This window comes from Rhinatrema bivittatum, chromosome 10 (genome assembly GCF_901001135.1).
Source record: "Rhinatrema bivittatum chromosome 10, aRhiBiv1.1, whole genome shotgun sequence".
Lineage (NCBI taxonomy): Eukaryota > Metazoa > Chordata > Amphibia > Gymnophiona > Rhinatrematidae > Rhinatrema > Rhinatrema bivittatum.
In genome coordinates this window covers 87,715,175-87,728,901 of record NC_042624.1, presented here as the reverse complement: position 1 = coordinate 87,728,901, position 13,727 = coordinate 87,715,175, and the positions used below count along the sequence as shown (strand labels likewise).

Genomic DNA, 13,727 nt, shown 5'->3' with positions numbered 1-13,727 from the left:
GAGGGAAAAGAAAAAATTATCTCTAGGGACTCAATTCACCCAAATTCAGGACTCCGAAAAATTTCTGTTGAAAAGATTTTCAGTTAGTTTGTAAAAGGCATTGTATTGGAAATCAACATTAAAAGAAAACAATAACCCACAGCTGAGGCCCTGCTCATCTCAGAAAATTGTGTAATGCACAAATGTTTAGGGATTAGATGTATCTACTCTCTCTTTTCAGCTTCATTACAATATGCATGAATTTCAATATTCCTTTTCAGATATGCAGACTTGCTTCCTTAATGTCACCAACATTTGGCATTAGGCAGAGAAAGCACACTACAATGCATGTTATTGTGTTTTATTAGTGAATAAGCCCCATTGCCAATAATGGGAGCCATGATAAATAACATGCATTAACGTGCATTACCACACACTGAAGGTTACTAAATGGGCCACGAAGTTCACAACTACATGTTCAAAACAGGTTAACGTTGTGTGATCTTTAATGCACATTATTACTTAGGCCTCTTTGTTAGGTATTATGATTTCTGTTATCCTTAGTTTTCTGAAGGAGAGGTGTCTATAATGTTCCTTATCTGTGGTTAAGTTAGTTTTAAAGAAGCAAATATAAAGCATAATAGAAACCAGAGAGTATAACATAGGAAATGCCATCCTGGGTCAGACCAAAGTTCCATCGTGTCTAGCATCCTGTTTCTGACAGTGGCCAATCCAAGTCACGAGTACCCAATACCAAAGAATAGACCCCTTTCATATTGCTCATAACAAAGGATAAGTAATGATTTTCACATGGCTAATAGTGATTTATGGACTTTTCCACCAGGAACTTGCCTAAATCCTTTTTAAATCGAATGTGTTAACTGCGTTCAGCACATCCTGTCATAACAAAATGTCCCAGTTTCATTGTGTACCAAGTGAAGAAGTACTTTCTCTAATTTGTTTTAAATGTGCTATGTATAGCTTCAAGGCTTGTCCCCTGGTCCTACAACTAATAGAAACTAGAATACCTGTTTCCCATTTACCCATTGCACCCCACTCATGATTTTATAGACCGCTATCATATCTCCTCTCAGCCATCTCTTCTCAGACTGACCAGCCCTATTCTGTTTAACCTCATCTCAGAAGGAGCCGTACCATCCCCTTTATCATTTTGGTCGCCCTTCTCTGCACCTTTATTACTGTTCTGCTATATCTTTTTTCCATGGGGCGACCAGAAATGCACACAACACTCAGGTTGTGGTCACATCTTGGATCCATACAGAGGCATTATATCATCTTCTGTTTTATTTTCTCTTCCTTTCCTATTAATGCCTAACATTCTGCACATGCTGCAAATGAAATCCAAGCCATTGAGGTATCAGAAAGAATTAAAAAAAAAAAAAAAAAGATGAGCTGGAAGGAAAATCAGTACTTGCCCTTCAAGGGGACAATTTTGAATAGCCCACGTTATTTCAGGGTATGCAGACTTTCGTACACAACACGTCACATTCCTTGTAGCTAATTTTCAAAGGGAAGCTACCTGTATCATTTTTCTTTGACCCTGCCTGCATGATTGACATATACAAAAGTTGTCATGTACATTTGCACCTACTATTTCTGCAGGCGGCCGATCGGGGGATAGTTTTCAAAATCAGATCTATGGACATTTTTCTTCCTGACCTAAGCACACCCTGTAAGGTTGGCTCATTTTCATCTAGCTAAAAGTGCATGCATTGTGATAACCTGTGTGTACTTTTAGCCTCTCCAAGATGATTAATTTCAAGTAGGGCAATTACCTGCTCAAATCCCTTTGAAAAGTAATTCTCTTTAAGCAAATTTTGCAGGGGAAATGTAAAGAAAGATATCAGCATAATTTGGGTGGTTATGTGATAGTGCGGAAGGTGGTCTGCTGCAACTTGCTTTCCTATTCTTCCCTAAGCATAAGAGAGACCTTAATTTGTCAAGATCTCTCTTATACAGCGGCACCTGAGGCTGGATTTACACAAGCAATCTACAGAAGTCAATATGTTTCTGTCCGTGAGCTCCTGTTGGAGAACAAAGTTACATATTTGGATTAATCTTTTCATATGAGTGCCAAATATCTCATGAATATATATATATATATATATATATATATATATATATATATATATATATATATATTTTACAAGTTACTGTTTAGTAAAACATGAATTTTATATGCCAGTTGGCCTTTAGATGCAAAAAACAAATTTGGTTGGATGGCGTTTTATGTTGAGCACTCCACTTATCTTGCTCTGCCGAGTTAATCCATTGTTTGCTAAGGCTCTCTCCTTATTCATTTGGTGGGGTATATCACCCAGAATGAATACAGTGTAGAGTAGACCATTGTGCATGTACAAGTTAAAGGGGCAGTTTCAGTAGCTTGCTTTGCTGCAAAGAATTCATGCACTTTCAACCAGGTGCCCCATCCTCAGCTGCCCTGCTCCCACCAGCACCCAAGTCCCCGAACCCACCCTCCTTTTCCCTCTACCCCACTCCACCTCTTTCCCCCAATCTGCTCTGCCGGTGTCCTCCTGATCAGGGTTGCCAGGTGTCAGATAAATGCACGGCCCAAAGTGACTTCAAAACCAGCCTCACCCGTGCACTGGCGCACCGCAGCTGCAGCTGTTAAATTGGGCCTGGGGGCCACAAGGTGGGGTGGAAATATAGTTAGAATATTTAGGAGACCGTCAAAACCGTTTAGGAGTCAGTGATTTTTCTCTTTTTCTTCCACCTTCTCTTCACTTACTTTGGAGTTCTTTTTTTTTTTTAAATTTACAATTACGGGCTGATTTTAAATGGCTGTCGCGCGTAAAAAAAAACAGAGGTTACCCGTGTGGCCGGGCCTTGAGCGTGCCGCACGCATTTTAGAAGGGGCCCGGCCGCACGCGTAACTCCCGTTATGCGCAGAAGTGCCGGGCCAAAGAAAAAAGGGTGGTCCGGGGGGGGGGGGGGGCTGGAGGCGGCCGACAGAGCGGCCATTTGCTGCTGTGCCGGAGAAGGGAGTGAGGGCACGCGCAAGTTGCTACCGCTCCGTTGAATCAGTAAAGCAAAAAAAAAATAAGAAAAAGTAAAGGGAAGGGAAAAGGTTTAGGGGATGGGGAGGAGACGAGAGGGGGAAGGGTAAGGGAGGTTAGGATAGAGGGTAAGGAAGTTCCCTCCCAGTCCATTCCTTAATTGGCGCGGACTGGGAGGGAACAGGGGAAGGCTGCGATGCGTCGCCATGCGAAAGTTGCAGTAAACTACACCCCCCCTTGCTCGCATCGTGCACGCATGTTATAAAATCGGCACACCCATGTGTGCGTACCGGATAGCGCGCACACATGGACGCGCATGCGCACCTGTTAAAATCTACCCCTTAATATTTTATCTCTGTTTATCTCTTATTTATTTTTTCTTTCATTGCTCTCGCTCTCTTCCCTTCTTTTAGGCATTTTCTTCATGTGTACCTGCTTTCTGCATCCTTTCCATGTATTCTCCTTCTCTATTCCCTTTAAGCATTCTTTTCCTCTTCCATTATCATCTTCTCCACATCCCCTCAAGGTCCTTTCTCCCTTCCTCTTCTTTCCTCCCTCCAGGCATTCTGCCTCCCCTTCCCCCTCTCCCCTTCACAGGCAGGATCCTGTGCCACAAGTCCTTTTTTTTTTCACATTAGTGCGGTTCGTGGTAAGGCTAGGGCCATTTCTTCCCTACTATAAATTGGCGCTGGCATTAGGTTGGCCAGTGCCATTATTTGGAAAAGCATCAGAAGGACAGGAATGACTGGGGATTGCTCCTTCCCCTGAAGGGGTCTGTGGATGGGGTAAGTGGGGATGGCATTTTTGCAGTAGTTGGGGGTTTTGGGGAGAGGTCCTGGGCCCTGCTTGCACCTGTATTTTCGTTTTCTTTTTTTTTAAGAAACAAAATAAAAATACACAAAATTTCATTTGGTTTTTCTTTAGTTTTGTTCTCAGTAAGAAATGAAAGGAAATAGGAAATATTGTTGAAATTTCAAATTTAATTTCCAATAAAAACACATCCCTACTAAGCACTCTCTCCATCCCCTGTCCAACATCCGAACCCCACCCCTAATATTAACAGGGGCTTGTTGGGTCCTGCTCCTGGTATTCAGTGGTGCATCTTGGGTATCTGCCCATGCTGAGTGCAGTCAGTCCTGTTCTTCTCACCGGGGCCAATGAGGAAGAAAAACAGCCCCCATCTTCAAAGTAACACATGGACATGTCAAGATTGTTCTTGATCCGTTTCTCCCTGCCCCCATCCAGCTGACAGCAAAAGGAAGCATTTAATCCCTCGTCATATTCTGCTGCCTAGTGGGGCCAATCTCACAGTATGAAACATGAAATCTTTATGAATCTGTATGCTTCCTGCCCTGAGACTGGTCCTGCAGGGCAACCGAACATAAGACATTAAGAATTAAAATTTAAGACCTGCGTACGTGCGCACATGTGCGCGCGTTTACTGGTGTGCGCATAAGGGACACGCCGATTTTATAACATACGCGCATATATGCACACATGTTATAAAATTGACTATCCATGCATATACAATTTTATTTTGACATCCACATGTGCACGTGAATACCGTTTCGAGTGCTTAAGTGGGGGGAATTATAGTGGGTACGTGTGGTGACGCAATAGGCCTTTTTCCTAAATCCCCTAGCTAACTTGCTTCCCTTTTACCCTATTATCTCCAATCCTTAAAACCCTGCTAACTAGCATATTTTTTTTTTGTTACATGACTTACTCGCCGTCCATAGCAGAAGTAAAGTTATGAGATAGGGGACCCCGGCACGTGCTTGTGCACATAAATACTTACATGCTGCATTCATGCTACAGACCCGGCCCACCCATGTCCACCCATGCTCTGCCCAGACCATGCCCCTCCCCTGTTGTTGAAAAAAACTTGTATGCGCGTTCCGGGAGATACACGCATACCCGCGCTAGTTTTAAAATCTGCATGGTGCGCACCTCTCCGAGTCACACACGTACCTCCTGGCTTTGGCGCACGTAGGGATTTTAAAATTCACCCATGTGTTGTTCCTGCTGCCTGCATATCAGACCTTGAGAGAAGGGGGGAGATTGGGAGGCTTGGGAGAGCAGGTCCACACTGTACTGGAGATTAGATAAGAGATCGGGCTACCTCTGTATGGTCGCAAAGGAGGGGAGAACCAATTATTTAGGTGGGAGGTGTATCTACCAACTCTAGCCCTACCACTGCCACCATGCTCTCCATTTTTATGATTTGCTTTTATGATTGTATATGATGTAAACCGTCGTGATTTGTTTCACGAATGACAGTATACAAAAAAACCTTAAATCAAATCAAATCAAATAAATAAATAAATAAATAAATAGATAGATAGATAGATAGATAAATAATCTCCCCAAGTTCCTCCATTCCCTACTTTGCCTCCCACACACACACACACTCATGGCCTCCCTGCAGTTCTCAATCATCTCAACCTCACACCAATCCCCCCAGTGGTCATTGAGTCCCAGAGTCTAACCCCGCCCCCCAATTACACACACAGTTTCTTGTGTCCCTCAAGCATCTGTGCTATTGGTCAACAATTTCTACCACCTCACACATTACAGAAAGGAATTAATTACTTGTCTTCCCTAAAAAATTCAGTTTCAGCATCTCTCCCTCTGGCCAATACTCTACAGAAGCAGCAGTAGCAGCAATGGCTGCTGAATCTCCTCTGCTTTCCACGCGGCTCTTCTCCTCAGCCTTTTCTTTGTGGAGGAGAGAGGGTCAGATCAGCCTGTTCTGCTTTTCTTCTCCGGATCTTAAGGGAGGGGAGCCAGATCAGTCTATAATGCCTGCTTTCTTTGCCTCCACAGTGGAATTGATCCACTCCCTCTCTTCAACCTTGGTCTCTGCTTCTGTGAGGGAAGGGCTGTTGGCTTTTCCTGCACCTCCTCGGGGGGGGGGGGGGTCCTTTAGTTTTGATCCCAGGTTGCCCATTTTCTTTGCCTTCCTCATCTGGGGGTAAGGGCAGTTCAGATTGAAGGAATCACTCTTCTCCGCCATGAACAGAAATTGGTAATACAGCGGACAATAAATCTTTGAAAATAAATCAGTTCAGTGGTGGGGGTGGGGAAGCCAAAAAGACCTGCACTGCTCTTCTTTGCCTTCTCAGGGATTGGGGGAATCTATCTGCCCACCATCTTCAGCTTCGGCTGAGCAGCCCATTCTCCTCTAACTCCTTGGGGGAGGGGGATGTGGGAGCATCAATGTGCTTAGTCTCTTCTGTCACAAGCCCCTGTGAAAGATTCCAGAACACTGCTCCAGACTGTTCCGTCAGACATTAAGCCCTGCTGGCAACGTCCACACTTTGCACTGGCTAATATTCAAAGAGTTACATCCTCAGTAGTTTCTCTTTGAGAACTAGCTTGCACAAAGCATGCATGCTAAACATGCACAGGTGCTCTGTACCTCCTATTTATACGAGTGACCAAGGAAGGCGGCAAAACAGCATGTGTACTTTTGAACATGTCAAGCACACATGCTGTCTTCCTCTCTCGACCTAATCACCCCTGGATATTCCTCTTCTTAACCTGGCTAAAAGTGCATTCAACAGGGAAACCCGTACAGGGTGATTTTCAGACAGGCCTATTTCCCCACATAAAGAACTTTGAAAATTGTCCACATTCAGGCCAATGCAATACTGGCACCACAGAAAATAGGCGCTCATGATTGAGCACCTGCTCTCTTAATGTACACTGATCGGCCTCACCGGGACACCTGATGCAATATGCAAATGGCCTGCCACTGGAAAAAGGAGGCATTAGGGGGAAATTGTGCACTCCTAGCACCTCCTCGGCAGCGGGTGCCCAGGAGAGGTGGCACCCGCTCCTGGGCACCCGTGGGTTAGGAAAACAGATGCTCCATTTTACGAGCATCCATTTTCCTATCCTGACCGCTGGCACATTTTTTTTTCAATTCTTCTGCCTTAATATTGCCATGATATTAAGTTAGAGGAAGTACAGAAAAGCAGTATTTTCTGCTTTTCTGTAAACATTTGGGGATCCTAAGGAATTAATGCCTGCTCCAGGTCAGGCATTCATTTTTGAGAGTAAAAACTTGCATGTCGGTCGCACATTTTGTTTTTTGCATCGGGGGAAAATAACTAATAGCCTTAACATGAATTTACATGTGATGAGTGCTATTAGCTACGCGCTCTATTGGGCGCGCATTTTGGATGCGCTAACCTCCATTTTCCATCAGGGGTTATGCACCCGCATCCAATTGTGTGTTGAGCCATGCACTGCGGCCAGCACATGGTATTGCATCGACCTTGCATGTGTTTTCATAAAATTCTTAAAATAGTAGGTTTATAATCTCTGTTCATCATTATGATGGCAATCAATATTCAGCAACACACACTGGTAATTGTGGTTTTGTATAACACCCCCACTTCCATTCCACCACGTCAGCTGAACACTATTTAATTCCCCCCCCCCCACCCCCCACCCGGGTGCTTTTGCTTCATTTCTCACCTCTGCTTCTCAGCAGGTTGTTAAGGCAGGACTGTCAAGGGGAGTTTTACAGCTTAATTTCTGTAAAAGACAACTTGGCAAACAGACTCCTTGTTTTCTTAAGAGTTTTCTGGCCAGGTAACATTGCCACCTGCAGCACCCATTCAAGTTCCGAGGAAACTCTTCATCGTCAGGCTAATTGGGCAACTTGCTAAATCAGCTACTACAGTCTTCACTCTACCTCTTTCCCTGCTCTTGAAAAATATAAGTATACAAATAGTTGGCATCCAATTATAGAAAAATATAGACTCTGCAAACAATAACTTCACTGGCTTTACAGAAAGAAATGCATACCTGCCGCAGAGATCATCTCTCCAGACGTATTTAATATGGTCTATGTCATGCTGTTTCTTTTCTTTTCTGGCTTAAAATACTTTAGGACTTACATTCCTTGTTCCCCTAATGTTTTCTTTCTCCCTAGGGAACTAACTGACAGTGTGTCTGAAACCTAAATACTAGCAAAAAACCAAGACTCTGCATTACGAGGAATGTAAGTGAATGAGGAGTAGGAGGTAAAGTTGACTGACATGGTTCTGACATCTCTTGTGTTTGTTGTAAAAATATATATCCCAGTAAGTAGATAAAACTGATGAAACCATGATTTTCCTGTTTTGTTTTCCTTTGCCTTGTTTCTTGTCCTTATTAAAAATGGGGAGCCAACGATGCTGGCAACTTCTCGAGCACACATTCTTCTTTGTCTTCCACTATCTAATTTATTTTGTTGCCTGTAGAGTGCTTGAAAGCTACATCTCCTGCCAGTTATCTGTTTCTTGTATTTCTAACTGGGTCTGGATTTGTTATGGAATAATGTATAGATACTGCACATTACGGGTACTCGCTGCCTCAAATGGCTAGAGAACCACACAGGCAATCTGTTTGTGGTAAGTGGAGATATTGTAAAGGTCAGTAGTGTACTGCATTTTCCTTGCACAGTTTTCAGACACAAAAATATTTTCTCTGTGGCATTCTGATTTCTCTCTCTAGCACATTTATCTTTTTCAACAGAAAAAAAAAAACGTTATGGGGTCTATATACTAACCAGCATTAAAACCAGCCTGGTAATACGAGTTATCTGCTGGTTTTAACACCAGTATTACATCCGGCTTTAAGACAAGCAGAATGATATTGCACCACCATGGCCGCATGAAAGCTAGCATAGACATGGTAACACAGGCTCCACGCAAACCATCCCAAGTTTCTCATCTTATCCACCTCTTTTGCATTCTTCAGAGCATTAGACAGAATGACCCCCAAATCCTGTTCTTGGTTCGTGCATAGAATAATCTCACCCCAATTTTTGACTCAGTTTATTTATGTCACCTATGCAGAATCATATCAAAAGCCTTACTGAAAACCAAACATACTACATCTAACGCTCTCCCTTGATCCAGCAATCTGGTCACCCAGTCAATGAAATTGTTCAGATTCATCTGTCAAATCTACCTCTGCTAAAACCATGATGCCTCAGATCTTGCATCCAGAAACTGTACTATCCTCTGTTTAGCAGTGATTCCATTAATTTACTTAGCGCCGAGGTCAGACTAACTGGCCTGCAATTCCCAGCCTCTTCTTTATTACAAAAGAGGTACCACGAAGGCCAATAGAGGAAGAGTTTCTTCCTATAAGAGCTGATGTGCTTGGGAGTGCAGCATACTGTTGTGAAGTAGAGTTATTTTGGGATATTTTGGACTTTGTCGTGTGGTGCACTAGCCTTTGGTGTATCCTTTCTTGGGCTTTGTTTTATCTGCCATCAGTACCAGTAAAGAAATTTTATTGTGAACAAAAGCTATGATGTCCATGTGGTGCTTGCTGGATTTTGATTGGGCTGATGAGCGCCAGAGAGGAAAAAGCTAAGGGCCCTGAAAGAGAGAGACTTCTTTTTCCCCCAGGTGAGAATCCTGGGAGGTCATGGGACCTGCTCTAGGCCATGAGCCTCCCCATGAGCCCTATGCCTGGGAGTGGATCAGGACACAGGGTTAAACTTTCTTGCTTAAGATGTTTTAAAGAAAATTATTATTCTTTGGCTTATGCAATACATTGCTGATGCTTGCTGAAAATAATGTGAAAAAGAAGTGCAGCATGGATCACCATATGCTAGAGAAAGATTAGAGCAGGAATAGGCAATTTGGGTCCTCAAGTACGGTAAGTCTGCCGAGCTTTCAGGATATCTACAAAGAATATGCATAAGATGCATATACATGCCATAAAGACAGCGCATGCAAATACATCTCATGCATATTCGGTGTGGATATCCTGAAAACCTAACCAGCATGTGATACTCTGGGACCGGAGTGCCCCTGGATTAAAGGATTATAATGGATGAAATTTAAGATTTTCAGCACAGAGCTTAACTGTAGTTATTACAGAAACAAAGACTGTTCAGATGCACAGAGTGCTAAGCAGCTGACATTGCACACAAATCACACGATGAGTTTCCAGGAACATAAGGGACTTAGTCCACATGCGAAACACAGCATGCAGATTTGGTTATTTCATTATACCAAAATTATTACTAAACTGGGAGAAAATATGGCTACAAAGACAAGTTATTTAAATGGGTATAAAGTAAGAGAATACCACCATCATTGTCAGCACATAAGAACAATTTCGCCCACTCAGTCTGCCCAATTCACCCCAGATGCCTCTTGAAGCTCCAATCCTCTTTTCTTCTTGCCCTTGCCAATTCTACCACCTTCTGTATCTATCCCAAGCATGCTTGAATTCTTTCACAGTTCTGTTGTTTCCCCACTAGGATGTACTTTTATTTTGCTTTGTTCATTTCGTTTCCTAGTATGCACTAAAATAATAGTGCATGATAAATCATTGTCACATATACTAAATGTATTTTAGCAGTGCACTAAATGGATTCAGTATGCACAAAAAATATTCAATGCATGCTAAAAGCAAAACACTCCCCCTCCTCCAAATTAAAGGAAAACAAAAAAAAAATGTTTTTCCAGGCACATCTCTGTTGTCAGTCTATTTCATACACTTGGGATGGGCAACTCCAGTCCTCAACTGCTGCAAGCCATTCAGGTTTTCAGGATATCACAATGAATATGCATAAGGTGTATTTGTATGCAATGGAAGTGGTGCATGCAAATGCATCTCATGAATGTTCAGTATGGATATCTTAAAACCCAATCAACTAGTGGCACTCAAAAGCTGGAGCTGCTTACCCCTACACTAGCTCTTCAGAAAAAGAAAAGTATTTCCTCACATTTACATTGTCTCTCTCCGCCCAATTTGATATCATGACCCCTTATCCATGAAGCTTTTTTCTATAGAAAGCAATATGTGAATGCTTTACTATATCTCTCTTTCCCATCTTTCTTCTAGATCAGTGGTTCCCAAACCTGTCCTATCCAGGCAGTTGGGTTTTCAGGATATCCAAATGAATAAGCATGAGATAGATTGCCAAGCACTGCCTCCATTGCATGCAAATTTATCTCATGTATATTCTTTGCAGATATCCTGAAACCTGATTCTGGAACCTCTGTTCTACAGAGTACATCTTAGGTTCCTTAAGCATTACAGGCTAGGCACCACTTTGGTAGCACTCTTTGGAACTGCTTCCCTCTACTCAATAGCCTTGCAAAAATATAGCCTACAGATCTGAAAGTTAAAGAAAATGGACATGCATTCATTGAAAACAAGGAGATAAAACTAAGAACTCATTAAACTAGAATACATTTCCTTAAGGGCATCACAAGGATAGGCACTACAAACTTAAAAGCAAGTGTCAGAAACAAGATGAAGGATCCACAGAACACAAGAAGGGGGCCAAGCATTCATTTTTATTTTTGCTTATATTTGAAATGCCAACTATAGTTTAGAAATATTACTTAATAAAAACACAAATATTTCAAAAGAAATAGACTTGAAATATAGCTAGCTTGAAGGCTTCCATCCATCATCCAATTGTGTTTACAACTATATTACCCAAGATATGAATATTGTTGGCTATAAATAGATTCCATTGGAGAACCCTAGTACAAACAATTATAGTAAATGTTGCTTTAATATAAGATTTCAATTTTATTTACTTTTCTAAAGAAAACAAGAGAAAGATGCTATAAACAAATGCCTGACAAATTATCATTATATGCCCAGGAAATGAGACAGAAAGGGATGCCCACTTTGAAACAAATTCAGCTTTAAATTGCACTGTCCCATCATCCAGTAAAGTACTTGCTGTTCATTAATGTAATATCACATTTTTTGTATAATTCTCAAATAAATGCAAATTGAATTAATTGCACTGCATTACAACACTGCATAAGGGTAATTTTTTTAAAGTTCATAGTATTTATAATGCATTTCAAAATAAATTCAGCAGCTTTCCTGATTCCCTTCCTTTTATGCTAGCTGCTGGTTAAACAGCACAAACAGTTCACACATTCATTTCTTTATGAAAGGTCCATGTTATGAATATCTCAGCTGCATCACAGTTAAGAAGCTTATAGTCAGATTCAAATGTATGATTTCATTATGATCCCCATGAGGAAAGGCTAACGAGGTTAGGGCTGTTGAACTTGGAGAGAAGATGGTTGAGGGACGATATGATAGAGATCTACAAAATCATGAAAGGACTAGAATGGGTAAATGTGAATCTGTTATTTACTCTTTCAGATAATAGAAGGACTAGGGGGTATTCCGTGAAGTTAGAAAATAACACATTTAAAACAAATTGTAGAAAATTATTTTTCACTCAATGCACGATTAAGCCCTGGAATTCGTTGTCAGAGGATGTGGTTTAGGCAATTAGTGTAGCTGGGTTTAAAAAAGGTTTGGATAAGTTCCTGGAGGAGAAGTCCATTAACTGCTATTAATAAGTTGACTAATGCTATTACTGGCATTAGTAGCATAAGATCTACTTAGGTTTGGGTGCTTGCCAGGTACTTTTAACCTGGATTGGCCACTGTTGGAAACAGGATTCTGGGCTTGATGGACCTTGGTCTGACCCAGCATGGCAATTTCTTATGTTCTTATGTTCTTATATTCTTAAATAGCTGAATCAACAAATCAGGCCCTTTCCTATGAAGTTTTCTGAGATCCACACTCATGTAATTAGTACAAATTCACTCCAAAGTGTTATTTTAGTAGATTAAGAAATGGTGTGATGCTTGAAGAAGGTGATCAAAGTAAGGGGGAGCTATGAAATAACATTTAATTAATGTAATGATTTCTTTGCCTAAAGCGTTTTACTGTCTTGCTATACAATTATTTTTAATGCCCAGTTACATCTGATACTCATTTATCTAGTGCAGGAGGATGAAAGACTGATTTGATGATGATGGGCTGATCCTAAAAATCACTGGTTGCACAACTGTTGTAGACAGATGTCTTAGCTGAGTTATTCCTCTATCTCATGAAGGAGAAGGTAAATACAATTTTTTCTCACTTTTATACTCATACTACCAAAATTATAAGCTCCCTGGGTTTAATGAGGAAGCTGATCCAAATCACTCAGTTTACTTCATTATGTGTTTTTCATTCTATATTCTCATTTGATATTGGGTTAGGGCTTCTAAAGGGATTGACAAGAGGGAAGCAGTGTAATATCCTGAGTGGGAAGTCATCTTTGTGGTCCCTCTGTCAAAATGAACTGACAGCTGTTTGTTAGCCATTGTGATGAAAATCTTATTGGTGCTGATCCCTTGGTCTCTACCTATATAGGCACTGAAGACCAAACCACTAGTACTTAGATATTGGTATGAATAGTTAATATTTCCCTGGTCCAGTTTAAGGGAAGAGCAGTTTTCAGTGTTGGTTCTATTTTACTGACTTGGCAAAATGTTTATTTTAGATTGGATATTTTGATCATTGCTAGGGAATTAGAGGCAAAGTGTATAACTTTACTATACCATGATTACTTATATATATGACCTCCTTAAAATATATTGTGCTTGCTTAATGTTATAGACATGAACTCAAGAGTTAAGAGGTAGTTTGTTCTTTATGAAATGAAGAGCTCTTTTGCTATCGTTCTCCTGCAGGAGATCCATCTTAACAATACAGAACATCATAAACCTAAACCCTCTGGATTGAGGCTGTATATTATTCCTCAAGGTTCATAAATAGTGTTGGAGCAGCAGTAGTATTATAGATGAAGATGTAATTACCAGTTGAGCCCTTTCACAATGATAAGGATTGATCATGGTACCTGATTTTAATTTATAATAT

The 13,727-nt window shown here is 41.2% G+C and overlaps 1 long non-coding RNA gene across 3 annotated transcripts in view; it reads left to right on the top strand.

The window, feature by feature from the left end:
- Window positions 1–13,727, top strand: part of LOC115100205 — a 270,704-nt gene that overhangs the window by 242,627 nt on the left and 14,350 nt on the right. For all 3 annotated transcript variants that reach the window (XR_003858997.1, XR_003858996.1, XR_003858998.1), the window contains 2 exons: window positions 7,963–8,031; window positions 12,807–12,924. This is a non-coding gene — a long non-coding RNA (uncharacterized LOC115100205). The remainder of the gene's footprint in view (window positions 1–7,962; window positions 8,032–12,806; window positions 12,925–13,727) is intronic.